A 16538-nucleotide genomic window follows, 5' to 3' on the forward strand; every position below is an offset into this window, starting at 1 on the left:
TTGCCATAAGAGAGACTGTATGGGAAGGACCGCAGCCAGGAACCAGTCTACGCTGATACTGGTCACAAGCAGAATGGAGCAGTACATTTTGGAGTAAAATGCAATAGTGACAAAGCGGCACATTCCTTCTCCCATCACCCAATTGTTTCCTGAGAGTCGGTAAATTATTTGAAACGGCAGCAAGATGACGAAAAGAACATCAGCCATAGCCAAGTTTAACATAAACACCACTGCTGATGTCTTCACTTTAATTTTGAACAGGAATATGATGATTGCTGTTATATTTAAAGGTAGCGATAGGAGGAACACAACCGTATAAACCAAAGGTATAAATTTTGTCAACCAAGGGTTGCGGAGAAAAGCCAAGGATTGATCTGAAATGGAGGTCTGGTTGTTTCCATCATCAGCTTCATAATCTAAAAAAAAAAACAGACAAAAAGAAATGAACTGAATAGGCAAAAAGTATTATCATATTATCTATGCTACAATGAAATCTCAAACATGAAATAAGGTACTGTCCCACAGTGGCCTGAGGCTGTAAGGAGATTAGTTCTCAAAGATAAAATAGGAGCTACCTTTTGGGTGGATGGCTCTTTGTGGTGGGCATCCATCAAAGTTTAAAATGGGCTAGGGGCTTGAACTGCTATCAGAATTTGGTTGAACTCCTATCGTGGGCCTATCGTAACTACAGATCATGGGGATTCATAGCAAAATGTGATGGGACCCATTGCCTACCTCCCTACTGTCATTACTCATAACGTAAAGCATGCCTAAAGCAATAATAAGTAGCAGGAGAGCTGTCAGCATAGTCACTATATTACTATTAATCAGTGCTTTGGACAGACGTTGTAAGAGAAAAGAGAGGCATCAGTGCAGGTAATTAACTTCTAGCATTAATTTTTCATTTTACACCTCTGTCAACAGGAGTTCTCCAGTCTTTTTCAGTATTTTAGCATTTCAGATCTCAGGAAATCATTCCATCCCTTCCATGGTCACAGCATGCAAGAGTTGTAGTACCAATCACAATCACCTGTAAGGGGTTAGCTCGGTTGCGGGTGTGGGTGACCCCTTGGGTGGATTCGCTACACAGACAGACAGCCGAGGAGTGGTTGAAAACAACAGTCTATGGCTTATTCTTCCAATTTGCTGGAAACAAGTGCAAGCATCCAAACAGCATAAATCAAACAAGCATAAAATAAACCCTGGCCACTTGGGGCGTCTACCTTCACAACACAGGAACCTACCTATGGTGTCTGTCCCAACCTACTGCTGGACAGACACTGCTGGTCATACAGCAGAAAACCAATAGTCCATTTGCTTTCCTTTCACAAAGAAAAATTCAACACCACCTCACCTTCAGAAGTCTTTCTCAGCTCACTGCTCTCCTTAACGCAAAAAGCCTCAGGAGGCAGCAATCAGTAGTCATCCTCTGGATAACTTATAGAGGCCTTAATTTCCTCATTCTGAGTAGCTGAAGCTTTCCAACGTCCTTAATCCTTTCTGGCTACCTCCGCAGCCGACGCCTGATAGTAATTGGTGAATTGTCTAAACAAGGCAGAAATGTATCTTCCGTCTGTGGCAACACCCACAGATTTATCTGACTTCCTGTCACACACCATAACAATATTTAATATTATGACATAATTGGTAAAATATGGACAACTACTATATAACACTAATACAAACTTCTGGTAGTTAGTAAGAGAAAGTCTCTCTATACATTGGTGGTTAGTGCAGAAGGCCCCCTTACATTTGGTGGCCAGTGGAGAAGAGCCTCTTTACACTGGGGGTCAGTAAGGAAGGGCCCCTTGCAATGGTGTTTAAGGAAGACATGGTGTTTACATTGAAGTGCCCCTTACATCGCTGGTCATTGGAAAAGGCCACCCTTACATTATTGGTCTGTGTAGATGTGCCCCTTTACATTGCTGGTCAGTGTAGACCTCTTTTATTGGTGGTTAGTGAGGCAGGGCTCCCTTATATTAAGATCAGTGTAGAAGGGCTCCTTACATTAGTGGACAGTGGAGAAGGCTCCTTAGATTGTTGGTCAATGAAGAAAGGGTCCCTTTACAATGTTGGCCAGTGGAAAAGTCTCCCCTTAAACTGGTGCCAAAGAAGAAGTCCTCCTTATATTTGTGGATAGTAAGAAAATTACTCCTTTACATTGATGAACAGTTGAGAAGCCCCTCTTACATTGGTGATCAGTGGAGAAGGACCCCCTTACATTGGTTATCCATGGTTATTTACCTGAAGCCAGATTCAAGGTTTTCCCCTTTTGTAGGAAAGAACATTTACTCATATAAAATGTCTGAACATGGAAAATACATCTTCTTAAGGTTATATGTGATATGTTGAAGATAAAAGGATTGGTTAAGGGCTAGTGATCACATTAATAAAGTATTATTTTGTTGTTTACATCTGTCCCAATAGGGCCCTTACAGGTATATGTCATGGAGGTGGCCTCTGGGGGGAGCACAGGGAGATGCACCTGGGATGGTAAGCCTGTCATTTCCTAATAGGGGTGATGGGCTTATTTAGTCTACATCTGAGGACATCTGGAGACAGCCTGTGGGCTTTGCTTCTGGTTGTCTTCCCTTCCCTGAACTTCTGTCCAGAGGAAGGAGTGGATGCGACTTTCCGTGTGGACTACCATTTCTCAGTATTTGGTGTCCTCGGGTCTCCAGAAAGTGATGTCTCCGATTCCAGAAGTGCGTCAATGCTGGACCACGTGGTGACCATAAAGGGGAAACCTGCTGCCAATTGAATAGGCTTTATAAGTATAAAGGTATGTACTGTACAGATGGGCATGTTCACATTTTGGCACACCATGGTGGAGAGATGCCATCAGGTTTGAATGTATCCATGGAGATCATTATATGGCATATGGAATAGTGGAGGTCTTGTTGGTGGCGTGTTCTGGATGCCTCCGGGTATCATCCGAAATAACCCCTAGGGCACCCTGCAGAAAAAACATTCCTGCAACTGCCTAAAGGTGTCAGGTCCATCTAAATCTGCTAGTCCATCTAACACTCCCTTCCCCCCAGACTGACAATGCTGCTATTCAAAGGTGCTCCCTGTGCTCCTTCATCCAGAGTGAGAGCACTCAATACAGGAGGTGTGCTCCTGGCCAGATCACAAGGTAAAAACTGAGCCAAAAAAGAAAAAGAAAATAAAACAAATGCAGCCACTACGTCTAATGACTGGCAAGCTGCCAAAAGTATGTAGGCATAAGACACACACCCTGCCATGCTCCCTTAACCACTTACCTACAGTGCACTTTCACCCCCTTCCTGCCCAGACCGATTTTCAGCTTTCAGCGCTCTCACACTTTGACTGAGAATTACTCAGTCATGCAACACTGTACCCATTCAAAAATTGTGTCCTTTTTTTCACACAAATAGAGCTTTCTTTTGATGGTATTTAATCACTACTGGGTTTTTTATTTTTTGTGCTATAAATAAAAAAAGACTGAAAATATTGTGAAAAAACACATTTTTCTTTGTTTCTGTCATAAAATTTTGCAAATTAGTAATTTTTCTTCACAAATTTTGGCCAAAATTTATACTGCTACTTATCTTTGGTAAAAATAACCCAAGTAAGTGTATATTATTTGGTCTTTGTGAAAGTTATAGAGTCCACAAGCTATGGTGTGAATCATTGAAAATTGATCACACTTGATCACACCTGATGTACTGAAGGCCTATCTCATTTCTTGAGACACTAAAAAGTCAGGAAAGTACAAATACCCCCCAAATGACCCCTTTTTGGAAAGTAGACATTCCAAGGTATTTAATAAGGGGCATGGTGAGTTTTTTGAAGTTGTAATTTTTTCCCACAATGCTTTGCAAAATGAAGATTTTTTTTTTATTTTATTTTTTTTTTACAAATTGCCGTATTAACAGGTTATTTCTCTCACACAGCACATGTATACTTGCAACTACACCCCAAAACACATTCTACTACTCCTTCTGAGTATGGCGATACCACATGTGTGAGACTTTTTCACAGCCTGGCCACATACAGAGGCCTAACATCCAACCAGCACCGTCCGGCATTCTAGGAGCACAAATTTCACATATAATTTCCTGACAACCTATCGTACTTTTGAAGGCCCTGGAGCACCAGGACAATGGAAACCCCTATAAAATGACCCCATTTTGGAAAGCAAACACCCCAACGTATAATTTTTGAGGCATAATGAGTCTTTTGAATATGTCATTTTTTTCCACAAGTTTTTGGAAAATGTGGAAAGAAAATGAAAACACATTTTTTTTTACACAAAGCTGTCCATTTATGCAATATTTCTAACACATAGCATGTACATAGCAAAAATTGCACCCCAAAATACATTCTGCTATTCCTCCTGAGTATGGCGATACCACATGTGTAACACTTTTTCACAGCCTGGCCACATACATAGGCTTAACATCCAAGTAGCGCTTTACACAAAGTTGTCCATTTATCCACTTTAAGACTGGGCCTATTTTTGACACTTGGTGTTTACAAGCTAAAATCATTTTTTTGCTAGAAAACTACTTGGAACCCCCAAACATTATATATTTTTTTTTAGCAGAGACCCTAGAGAATAAAATGGAGATCGTTGCAATATTTTTTATCACACCATATTTGCGCAGCAGTCTTCCAAATGCGATTTTTTTGAAAAAAAAATCACTTTTTTGATCTAAAAAATAAGAAAACAGTAAATTTAGCAAATTTTTTTTCCATAATGTGAACGATAATGTTACGCCGAGTAATTAGATACCCAACATGTCATGCTTCAAAATTGCGCATGCTCACAGAATGGCGCCAAACATTGGTACTTAAAAATCCCCATAGGCAACATTTTAAAAATTTCTGCAGGTTACTAGCTTAGAGTTACAGAAGAGGTCTAGGGCTTAAATTATTGCTCTCGCTCTAACGATCGCGGCGATACCTCACATGTATGGTTTGAACACCGTTTACATATGTGGGCGGGACTTGCGTATGCGTTTGCTTCTGCGCGCGAGCTAACGGGGACAGGGCGCTTTAATTTTTTTTTTTTTTTTTTTTTCCTATTTATTTTATTTATTATTTTTTTATTTTTACACAGTTTAAAAAAAAAAAATGTTTTGATAATTTTTATTCCTATTACAAGGAATGTAAACATCCCTTGTAATAGAAATAGGCATGACAGGTCCTCTTTATTGTGAGATCTGGGGTCAAAAAGACCTCACACCTCACAACTACACTAAAAAAGAAAAAAAAAAAAAAAAATTGTTGAAAGAGGAAAAAAAAAAAAGCAAAAAAAAAAAGCGGCCCTTTAAACCGGTTGCTAGGCAACATCTTTTGACGTAGCTCCGGTCCTCCAAGACCATAGAGTTGAGTGAGGGCCATCTTGCCCTCACTCGACTTCCTGTCTCTGAGGATCCGGGACCGGATAGTTTTCCCCGCTGCCGGCGGGTCCGGTAAGCTGGGAAAACGTCTGGGACGCGGCAGGAGGGGGGGGGGCACCTCTTCCCCTGCACCGTAAGGGTAATTCCGCGGCGAATCCGCCACTGGGACCACCCTTATCTGAAAGCCGACCGCCCACCGTTTCAAAAAATACCGGGGTTATGGGGGCTATCTTCTGCCATAACCCCAGTATTTAGCTTTCAATGGCCGACGCATATAGTCGTTAGGCGGTCAGTAAGTGATTGCATGTATATGGCAAACAGGTGACGATGACTGATGGGGTGACAGGTGACGATGACTGATGGGGTGACAGGTGACGATGACGGATGGGGTGACAGGTGATGATGACTGATGGGGTGACAGGTGATGATGATTGATGAGGTGACAGGTGACGATGATTGATGAGGTGACAGATGACAATCACTGACCGGGTGACATGTGACGATGATTGATGGGGTGACAAGTGACGATCACTGATGGGGTGTCAAGTGACGATGATTGATAGGGTGACAGATGACGGTGACTGATGGGGTGACAGGTGACGATGACTGATGGGGTGACAGGTGACGGTGACTGATGGGGTGACAGGTTACGATGACTGATGGGGTGACAGATGACGATGACTGATGGGGTGACAGGTGACGGTGATTGATGGGGTGACAGGTGACGGGGCGATGGTCACTGATGGGTGACAGGTGACGGGCGATGGTGCACGGCGGTACTGATGGCAGTCTCTGGTGACCGGTGAACTTTAGGCTACATTCACATGTGAGCGTAGCGATCACGGGCAGAATCACTGCGATTCTGCCCGCGATCCAGAAATCATTGCAAATGGCGGGACGCCTGTGCGTTGCCCGCTGTGCGATGTTGCTGCGATTTCCGCCTGCCGAATCGCGGTAACATCACGCAAACAACGCATGACGCCCCAAAGAAACTCTTGTACTTTTTTGGGCGTCATGCGATGTTTGCGCGATGTTACTGCGATTTGGCAGGCGGAAATGGCGGCAACATCGCACAGCGTTTGGGGTGCTATTGCAAATCACGGGCAACGCACAGGCGTCCCGCAATTTGCAATGATTTCCGGATCGCGGGCAGAATCGCGGTGATTTTGCCCGCGATCGCTGCACTCACATGTGAACGTTATGGGTGTCAATTTCTGGGCACTGATGAGGTGACTGTTGGGTGACAGGTGACATTGGGGGGGGCTGGGGACTGTGTGGGGACCTTTATTACTGTGATTTTAGTGTGATTTTACTTTTTACATGTGTACAGAGCAGTAACTCACTATTTCTAGCTCTTCTCCCCTCATACTGGAAACTGTATGAAGAGAGAAGAGCTAGTAACAGTCAGTTACTGCTCTGTGTTTACATTTTGTGATCGGCTGTGAATGGATTCACAGCCGATCACTTAGTAAACAGTCACTGTCAGTGACTGTTTACTACCGCCGGTGACAGCTGTGTTCCTACGGAACACAGTGCCACCGACATGACCGCGCTGCGCGCTCCCGATCGCGCATGCGCGGTCATCTCCCGGCCGCCTCCATTGTGATCGGCTGTGTCATTGGAACACAGCCGATCACGTGGGAAACAGCCATGCCTATTGGCTGTTTCCCCCCTGCCGGTGACCGGCTGTGTCCCGGGGACACGCCGACACCGGCAGTGCACGGCGGCGCGCCCGCGATCGCGCGCCTGCCGTGCATTTACTGGGTCACGTCATATGACGTCCGCCCAGGATAATAGCCGCACCGTCCCGCCGTCATATGACGGCGGGCGGGCGGTAAGTGGTTAAAGGAGAATTATAAAAAAAATAAATGATTAGTTAAACCCACAGGTTTTTTTTTTTTTTTTTGTTTACCACTAATATTCCTTTATATTGGCTTTTGAAATTTACAGATGCAGCAATTTAGAAATTGGATGAAAGGTTTAGCACTGGGAAACCCTTTTTGAAAGATGCAAAATGCATTTTATATACAACTATATAGATCAGACCAAATGAGGGACAAATGAGGAAGAAAGAGGGACAGAGGGACTTTGTTCCGAATTAGGGACAGTCCCTCGAAATCAGGGACAGTTGGGAGCTATGCATGTTTGGTTTTGGTATAAGTGTGGGAGTAGTGGTGCGCTTCAGGGGTTAACTCTTGTAGATCTCTATTTAGGTTGGTGGGTGTAATGTGTACAAATCTTGATCTAAGAGTGCTCGGTGTAATAAGTCTGTGTATGCGTCTATATTCCAGGGAATGGATAATAAAAGTGCAAATGCGTAGTGTCAATCAAAACAATGTGTGTGTCAATAAATAAATAAATAAATAAATAAATATCAGGCTTCTTCTTCTATGCATATAAACATCAATAAATAAATATATAAATACAGTGTTGGTCTTCAATCTGGTTCATAAAAGGAAAAAATATATGTATATGTGCTCAAATAAAGTGCTGCATGCAATTTCTAATAAAACGGTGCTAAAAATATATGTGAACGGTTCTGTTGCAATCCTTCAAATAACCAATATCAACTAAAATAGTCCAAAAAAATATATTCCAAAAAAATATAAATAAAGTCCGAAGAAAACTTGTGTAAATAAACTCCTCGCTTATGTCCGTGCTTCACTAATTAAATCAAGTGACTGTGATCTCCTTCACCTTGTGTGTCACCTCTATGTGCTCTAGCCTCTCACCTTATAGGCAAGACCAATATGCCTTTGGTATCTATCCAGACTTATCAATGGACTCTGTTTCTCTCAATCCGGATCCTTAATCTCTTTTTGAAGCAGACTTCTTGAATTCCTATGGGTGTTTGTCTCGATCGTTTTCCTAGTCCTATCCTCCTTATCCGGTCTTTAATGTGCCTCAGAGACAAAGACTATTCATGGTGCAGTATATCCAGCTCATTTATTAAAATATACAGATTTGCACTTACATTTTAGGCGAAGAAAAATTAGCATGTAAAAAACAACCACCGCTGTGGAGATCGGGCTCCGTTGTAACGTCACTTCCGGGTATAGGGCTCCTCCTACGCGTTACGTCACGAGGTCACGTGACTTCCTCAGGGAGTGGCTATAGCTGGAGTGACGTTTATTATATAGCGGCGAAACCGGATGTTCACCGGTCGCCATTTTTTTGGAGTTCTATTAGATTACTTCTTGGCGGAAGTCCTCCTTCGGCCATTTTTTGTTTTTCTGCCCGCCCGCTCATTATGCTAATGAGAGTTGCTTATTATTCACCCTTTCCTTCCATCGGGATATTAGCTAACAGCCCGGAAGTGGGTTAAAACTTCGCTCAATTCCGACATCTTAAAACTTAAAGTTTATTCAAACGAACATATTATAAACCACCAACATTCTTTAAAAACAATACTTATAGCGCATCTGGTGTTTGCGATATGTTTAGGAGGGGATATCTTATAAACTATATGATGAAAAGGTCCGGGATATTTAATCAAACTCAAATGCAAGTGTAATGTATTCTTCCACTAGATATGTGATCTAAAAATTTTTTTTTCATTAAAAACAGGGAATATTGCTGTAAAATTAAATAAAAATTATATATATAAAAATTAGGTTAAAAATCACTAATAAAACAATTGAGATCAAATTCTGTATTCAGGCCTTTGGGGGTAAAAGAATCCATCTTAAAAATCCATTTGGATTCCATTTTGCTTAGGGTCCGGACTTTATGGCTACCTCGCCAATGTTTTTTATAGGGTTCTATACCCCAAAATTTCAATTGTGTTGGATCTTTTTGATGGTGTTTTGCAAAATGCCTATAAACGTTGTGTTTGTCACTGCCCTTGATAATACCTTTCACATGTTCTTTGATTCGAATTCTCAGTAATCTTTTTGTGCGACCCACGTATTGCAGCCCACAACTGCACTCTAAAGCGTATACTGCTCCTTCTGTATTGCAGCATATAAAATCATTAATTTTAAAATTATTTCCATTACTTGTGGCCGTAAAATCTAGGATCTTTTTATTAGATTGTTTAGTTTTTTGGCATGCGAAGCATCTTTTACATGGGAAGAACCCCTTTCCTGTGAAGAATGAAAATGCCCTTTTTGGGGGATCTACAACGTTCTTTACTATTTTATTTCTAACTGTAGGCACTTTTCTATAAACAAATTTCGGTAGTTCGGGAATGTTTCCTTTTAGATGTTTATTTGCTTTTAAAATGTGCCAGTGTTTCTTTATTATTTTTTCTACTGCTTTGTGTTGCGTATTGTAGTCCAGTATAATGGGTAAGGTATCTGTAAACTTATTATTTTTTTCTTTGTTCCTTAGTAGTTCTCCTCTTTGTATATTCTTTACTTCTTCGATCTTTTTCTCAATAAATTGCTGTTGGTATCCTTTATTGACGAATCTCTGGCCTAGGGTTTGAGCTTGTTCTTCATAATCTTCATTTTTCATACAATTCCTTTTTATCCTAAGTAGTTGTCCTTTCGGTATGTTCCAGATCCAGTTTTTGTGGTGGCAGCTTGTGACAGGTAGATAGCTGTCACAATCGACTTCTTTGAAGTATGTTTTGGTATAAATTTTTTCATTTTCTTGTTTGATAAGTAAGTCCAGATACGTTACTTCTTCCTCGCTGATATGCCAGGTTAGTCTGATGTTTTTCTCATTATTATTTAATTTGTTTAGAAACTCTTCTAGTGTTTCTTTCGGTCCATTCCAAAACAATAGGCCATCATCTATAAACCTATTGTAGAGGACCAATTCAGTAGGTTTGTCCTTGTATATTGCTTCTTCTTCCCATTGGGCCATGAATATGTTTGCGATACTTGGCGCAAACTTCGCGCCCATCGCGACGCCTGTTTTCTGATGATAATAGGTATTTTGGTACCAAAAATAATTCTTTTTTAAGCATAGATCCAAACATTTGATTAAAAACTTTCTTTGCTTGCATATTAAATCAGTATATTCTCTTAATGCCCATTTTGTCGCCTCGCATGCCTCGTGGTGTTTAATTATTGTATAAAGAGATGCGACATCGATTGTCGCCATTTGTAATGTTTTGTGTTGTGGGAATTCTTCCAAGATTTGTAAAATATGTTTTGTGTCTTTTGTGTATGATTTTGTCTTGGGGATAATCGGTTGGAGAAAGGTATCAATGTATTGTCCTAGTCTTGTCGTTAATGAATCGATACAGTTTACTATCGGTCTTGGAGGTGGGTTTTCACTATCTTTATGTATTTTCGGTAATACATATATAATTGGTGTTCTGCAGGATTCTGGAACTAGGTATGTTGCCTCCTTTTTGTTCAGTATATGCTTTTTTAATCCGAGATGTATTAGTTGTTCTAGTTCCTTCTTATGTTTGAAAACCGGATTACTTAATAGTTTGGTGTATGTGTCTTCATCATTCAACATGTTCGTTACTGTTTCTTGATATTTCTCTTTGGCTAGGACGACAATTCCTCCCCCTTTATCGGCCGGTCTGATGGCTACATCTTGTCTGGTCGCAAGTTTCTTTATTCCTATTTGGATCGCTTTAGGTTCTTCCATTTTCTTTACTTTTATATTTTTGATATCTTCTAAAACCAATTCTTTAAACGTTGTTACAAATCTATTATCATTAATCTGTGGATTAAAAGTTGATTTGTTTTTTAAAACGCTATGTTGGATATTGTAGTTGTTGTTCGAACTATTTTTTATTTTGGTCGGGTTTCCTAGAAAGTATTTCTTTATGTTTAGTTTCCTTATGTATTTTTGGATCCCTACATATGTTTCGAACTTATCTAGACTTTTTTTTGGTGCATATTTAAGACCCTTGTCTAGCACTTTCAATTCTTCTTGTGTGAGGGTCTTGCCGCTTAAGTTAAAAATCCCTTCACCTATCTTTCTCTTTTCCTTTTGTTTTCTCTGCCCTCCTCTGCATCCTCTCTTCTTTCTGTTGTTCTTTGGGGTTTTGGTTCTTCTTTTTTTCTGGGAGAGTGGTTCTCTTTGCCTCTCTCTAAAAAAGGCTTCTTTTGATCTTTTTCTTTCTTTTCCTTTTCCTGTTGTCTATTATCTCTTCTATCTTCTTCTCTATGATCTCTTCTAACTTCTTCTCTATGATCTCTTCTATCTTCATCTCTGAGATTCCTAAGGGGGACATAATGGTTGTATGTTGGGGTTGTGTCTCTTCTATAATATTCTTGTGGATGATCCCTTCTTTCTCTTTGTCCATTATGTTGGTAGGGTCTATTATTATAATTCTGTCTCCACTGTTGCGGCTTTCTCCAGTTGTTTTGTGGTGTTCTGTAACCATTCTGTGTTCTATCGTTTGGTGTTCTGGTTGGATAATTCTGATTCCATGAATGGTAGGGGGATCTTTGTTCTGGTTTTCTTGGAGGATAGTTTCGGTTCCATGAATTGTAAGGGGATCTAGGTCTTCTCGGGGATCTGTTTTCTTGATGCCTTGGTGGATAATCAGTGTAATTCGGTTCTCTTTCATGGTTTCTAGGAGGGTAAGGATGTGTATTTTGATAAGGTTGTCGGTATGGGTCTACTTCTCTATAGTCCCTCCTTCCTTCTTCATTTCTAGATTGTCTTGGAGTGTAATATTGTGATCGTTCTTGTTGCTCATAGTTAATGTATCCAGGATTTCTTTGATCACTTCTTTCATTCCTATAGGTACGCGGTGTGGTTCTTTGTGGATCTTCTTCATTTCTTGTTTCAGGTGTAATAGGTTCGTTATTTTCCAATCTTTCTATTCCACTTTCTTCAAATTCCTCATCTATTGTTTCTTCCATTCTGACAATTTTTTCAGGTGTTGAGAATGTGGAGATGGGGTCATTAATGCCAATTTGACTCTGCCATTTAAACACATGGTCAATTTTATAGTCGTTCATATCTCTTACATATTTCTTCGTTTTTCTTTGCTGTGTCTCTTTATCTTTCGTTTTTAGATCTTTATTGACTTGGGCTGTTAATCTTTTAAATTCTTGGGTTTCTTTGAACGGTTCTAATAGAGTTTTTAACTCTGTTATTAATGATTCTATATATTTTAATTTCCTCTGTTTTCTTTTAAGTAGGAATTGTATTAGTTCCAGACCTTTGCCGTTGAAGAAATTATACCATTCATCTATGGATTCTTGGTCGGCCAATCCATCATTTATTGGTACCTCCCATCTCAGTCTTCTTGGGACTATTTTTTCTTTGATGTATTTATCGAATGTATTAATATCCCACCATAGGCTTATTTTTTTCTCCAGATTGTGTCTTAATTTCCTTATTAGGCTTTCCATATCGTTTTCTTTTCTCTGATTATCTATGTTAAAAATCTCCTCCAAATTAATCTCTCTATCTTCAACGAAATCAAACACCTCCATGACTGCTGCTGGGATCGGTGTCTAGTATTTTACCAGGGTGCGATATATCAAAGGGTGTGTGTGATCCCTGCGCTATCTGAGGTGGCAAGAGAATCCCTGCTGCAGCGCCACTGGGACTGATACTAAAACAGTAAAAGATATAATTGTGGGAGTAGTGGTGCGCTTCAGGGGTTAACTCTTGTAGATCTCTATTTAGGTTGGTGGGTGTAATGTGTACAAATCTTGATCTAAGAGTGCTCGGTGTAATAAGTCTGTGTATGCGTCTATATTCCAGGGAATGGATAATAAAAGTGCAAATGCGTAGTGTCAATCAAAACAATGTGTGTGTCAATAAATAAATAAATAAATAAATATCAAGCTTCTTCTTCTTTGCATATAAACATCAATAAATAAATATATAAATACAGTGTTGGTCTTCAATCTGGTTCATAAAAGGAAAAAATATATGTATATGTGCTCAAATAAAGTGCTGCATGCAATTTCTAATAAAACGGTGCTAAAAATATATGTGAACGGTTCTGTTGCAATCCTTCAAATAACCAATATCAACTAAAATAGTCCAAAAAAATATATTCCAAAAAAATATAAATAAAGTCCGAAGAAAACTTGTGTAAATAAACTCCTCGCTTATGTCCGTGCTTCACTAATTAAATCAAGTGACTGTGATCTCCTTCACCTTGTGTGTCACCTCTATGTGCTCTAGCCTCTCACCTTATAGGCAAGACCAATATGCCTTTGGTATCTATCCAGACTTATCAATGGACTCTGTTTCTCTCAATCCGGATCCTTAATCTCTTTTTGAAGCAGACTTCTTGAATTCCTATGGGTGTTTGTCTCGATCGTTTTCCTAGTCCTATCCTCCTTATCCGGTCTTTAATGTGCCTCAGAGACAAAGACTATTCATGGTGCAGTATATCCAGCTCATTTATTAAAATATACAGATTTGCACTTACATTTTAGGCGAAGAAAAATCAGCATGTAAAAAACAACCACCGCTGTGGAGATCGGGCTCCGTTGTAACGTCACTTCCGGGTATAGGGCTCCTCCTACGCGTTACGTCACGAGGTCACGTGACTTCCTCAGGGAGTGGCTATAGCTGGAGTGACGTTTATTATATAGCGGCGAAACCGGATGTTCACCGGTCGCCATTTTTTTGGAGTTCTATTAGATTACTTCTTGGCGGAAGTCCTCCTTCGGCCATTTTTTGTTTTTCTGCCCGCCCGCTCATTATGCTAATGAGAGTTGCTTATTATTCACCCTTTCCTTCCATCGGGATATTAGCTAACAGCCCGGAAGTGGGTTAAAACTTCGCTCAATTCCAACATCTTAAAACTTAAAGTTTATTCAAACGAACATATTATAAACCACCAACATTCTTTAAAAACAATACTCATAGCGCATCTGGTGTTTGCGATATGTTTATTAAAAGAGAGGAGATATACTGTGTGAACCACTTCTCAAATTTGGAGTGTCTGCAGAGGAGGGGATATCTTATAAACTATATGATGAAAAGGTCCGGGATATTTAATCAAACTCAAATGCAAGTGTAATGTATTCTTCCACTAGATATGTGATCTAAAAATTTTTTTTTCATTAAAAACAGGGAATATTGCTGTAAAATTAAATAAAAATTATATATATATAAAAATTAGGTTAAAAATCACTAATAAAACAATTGAGATCGAATTCTGTATTCAGGCCTTTGGGGGTAAAAGAATCCATCTTAAAAATCCATTTGGATTCCATTTTGCTTAGGGTCCGGACTTTATGGCTACCTCGCCAATGTTTTTTATAGGGTTCTATACCCCAAAATTTCAATTGTGTTGGATCTTTTTGATGGTGTTTTGCAAAATAGATATACTGCACCATGAATAGTCTTTGTCTCTGAGGCACATTAAAGACCGGATAAGGAGGATAGGACTAGGAAAACGATCGAGACAAACACCCATAGGAATTCAAGAAGTCTGCTTCAAAAAGAGATTAAGGATCCGGATTGAGAGAAACAGAGTCCATTGATAAGTCTGGATAGATACCAAAGGCATATTGGTCTTGCCTATAAGGTGAGAGGCTAGAGCACATAGAGGTGACACACAAGGTGAAGGAGATCACAGTCACTTGATTTAATTAGTGAAGCACGGACATAAGCGAGGAGTTTATTTACACAAGTTTTCTTCGGACTTTATTTATATTTTTTTGGAATATATTTTTTTGGACTATTTTAGTTGATATTGGTTATTTGAAGGATTGCAACAGAACCGTTCACATATATTTTTAGCACCGTTTTATTAGAAATTGCATGCAGCACTTTATTTGAGCACATATACATATATTTTTTCCTTTTATGAACCAGATTGAAGACCAACACTGTATTTATATATTTATTTATTGATGTTTATATGCATAGAAGAAGAAGCCTGATATTTATTTATTTATTTATTTATTGACACACACATTGTTTTGATTGACACTACGCATTTGCACTTTTATTATCCATTCCCTGGAATATAGACGCATACACAGACTTATTACACCGAGCACTCTTAGATCAAGATTTGTACACATTACAAACACAAACCTAAATAGAGATCTACAAGAGTTAACCCCTGAAGCGCACCACTACTCCCACAATTATATCTTTTACTGTTTTAGTAGTCCCAGTGGCGCTGCAGCAGGGATTCTCTTGCCACCTCAGATAGCGCAGGGATCACACACACCCTTTGATGTTTGGTTTTGGGTTTAATACCGCTTTAAGGTTGTTTTCAAGGCTTTTAAAGCCTGATTGCAGCCAAAATCACAAAGGTAAAATTCAGCAAATGGGACATAACTTTCAGTCAGTAGGGTGTCCCTTGTGCTGATTCTTCTGGTAGTGAAAATCTTCCTCTGTCCTACCACTCCTCCCACCCCCGTGGACATAATATTCTGATACTGCGGGGGTTAATACAACTAAGGGGCTTTTAATTGCTTGACTATTCCCATCCTTCCTGTTATTCATAGAAGCTTTACTAAACCTAGATTTTCACTGCTGTCAAAAGGAACAAAGATTTTACCCCGCCAACGATTGGAAAATGGAGAAAACATTATTAAAATGAGGGCTCTGCAAACTGACAAGTTCAGCTTGATGTAGGTGAGATACAGAAGGCTTCCTATTTTTTTTTTCCCTTGTTCTAAGGCTGATCTGTCCTCCAAGAAGCAAGCTCCACATGTGCCCATTTGTTAGTGGGTGCTTGGGGTTTCATTATACACTATATTGTCAAAAGTATCTGGATTCCTGCCTTTACACGCACATGAACTTTAATGGCATCCCAGTCTTAGTCCGTAGGGATCAATATTGAGTTGGCCCACCCTTTGCAGCTATAACAGCTTCAACTCTTCTGGGAAGGCTGTCCACAAGGTTTAGGAGTGTGTCTATGGGAATGTCTGACCATTCTTCCAGAAGCGTATTTGTGAGGTCAGGCACTCCACTCTAATTCATCCCAAAGGTGTTCTATCTTGTTGAGGTCAAGTCAGTGCTGGCCAGTTAAGTTCCTCCACCCCAAACTCGCTCATCCATGTCTTTATGGACCTTGCTTTGTGTGGATTATGGTGTGGGGTTGTTTTTTAAGGGTTGGTCTTAACCCGTTAGTTCCAGGGAAGGGAACTTTTTAAGATGTCAGCATACCAAGACATGTTCCAGCATGACTGCGCACCAGTACACAAAGCAAGGTCCATAAAGACACGGATGAGCGAGTTTGGGGTGGAGGAACCTGACTGGCCTGCACAGCGTCCTGACCTCAACCCGATAGAACACCTTGGAGGAATTAGAGCGCGG

Source organism: Pelophylax lessonae, assembly GCF_965119305.1.
Source record: "Pelophylax lessonae genome assembly, chromosome: 1".
Classification (NCBI taxonomy): Eukaryota; Metazoa; Chordata; class Amphibia; order Anura; family Ranidae; genus Pelophylax; species Pelophylax lessonae.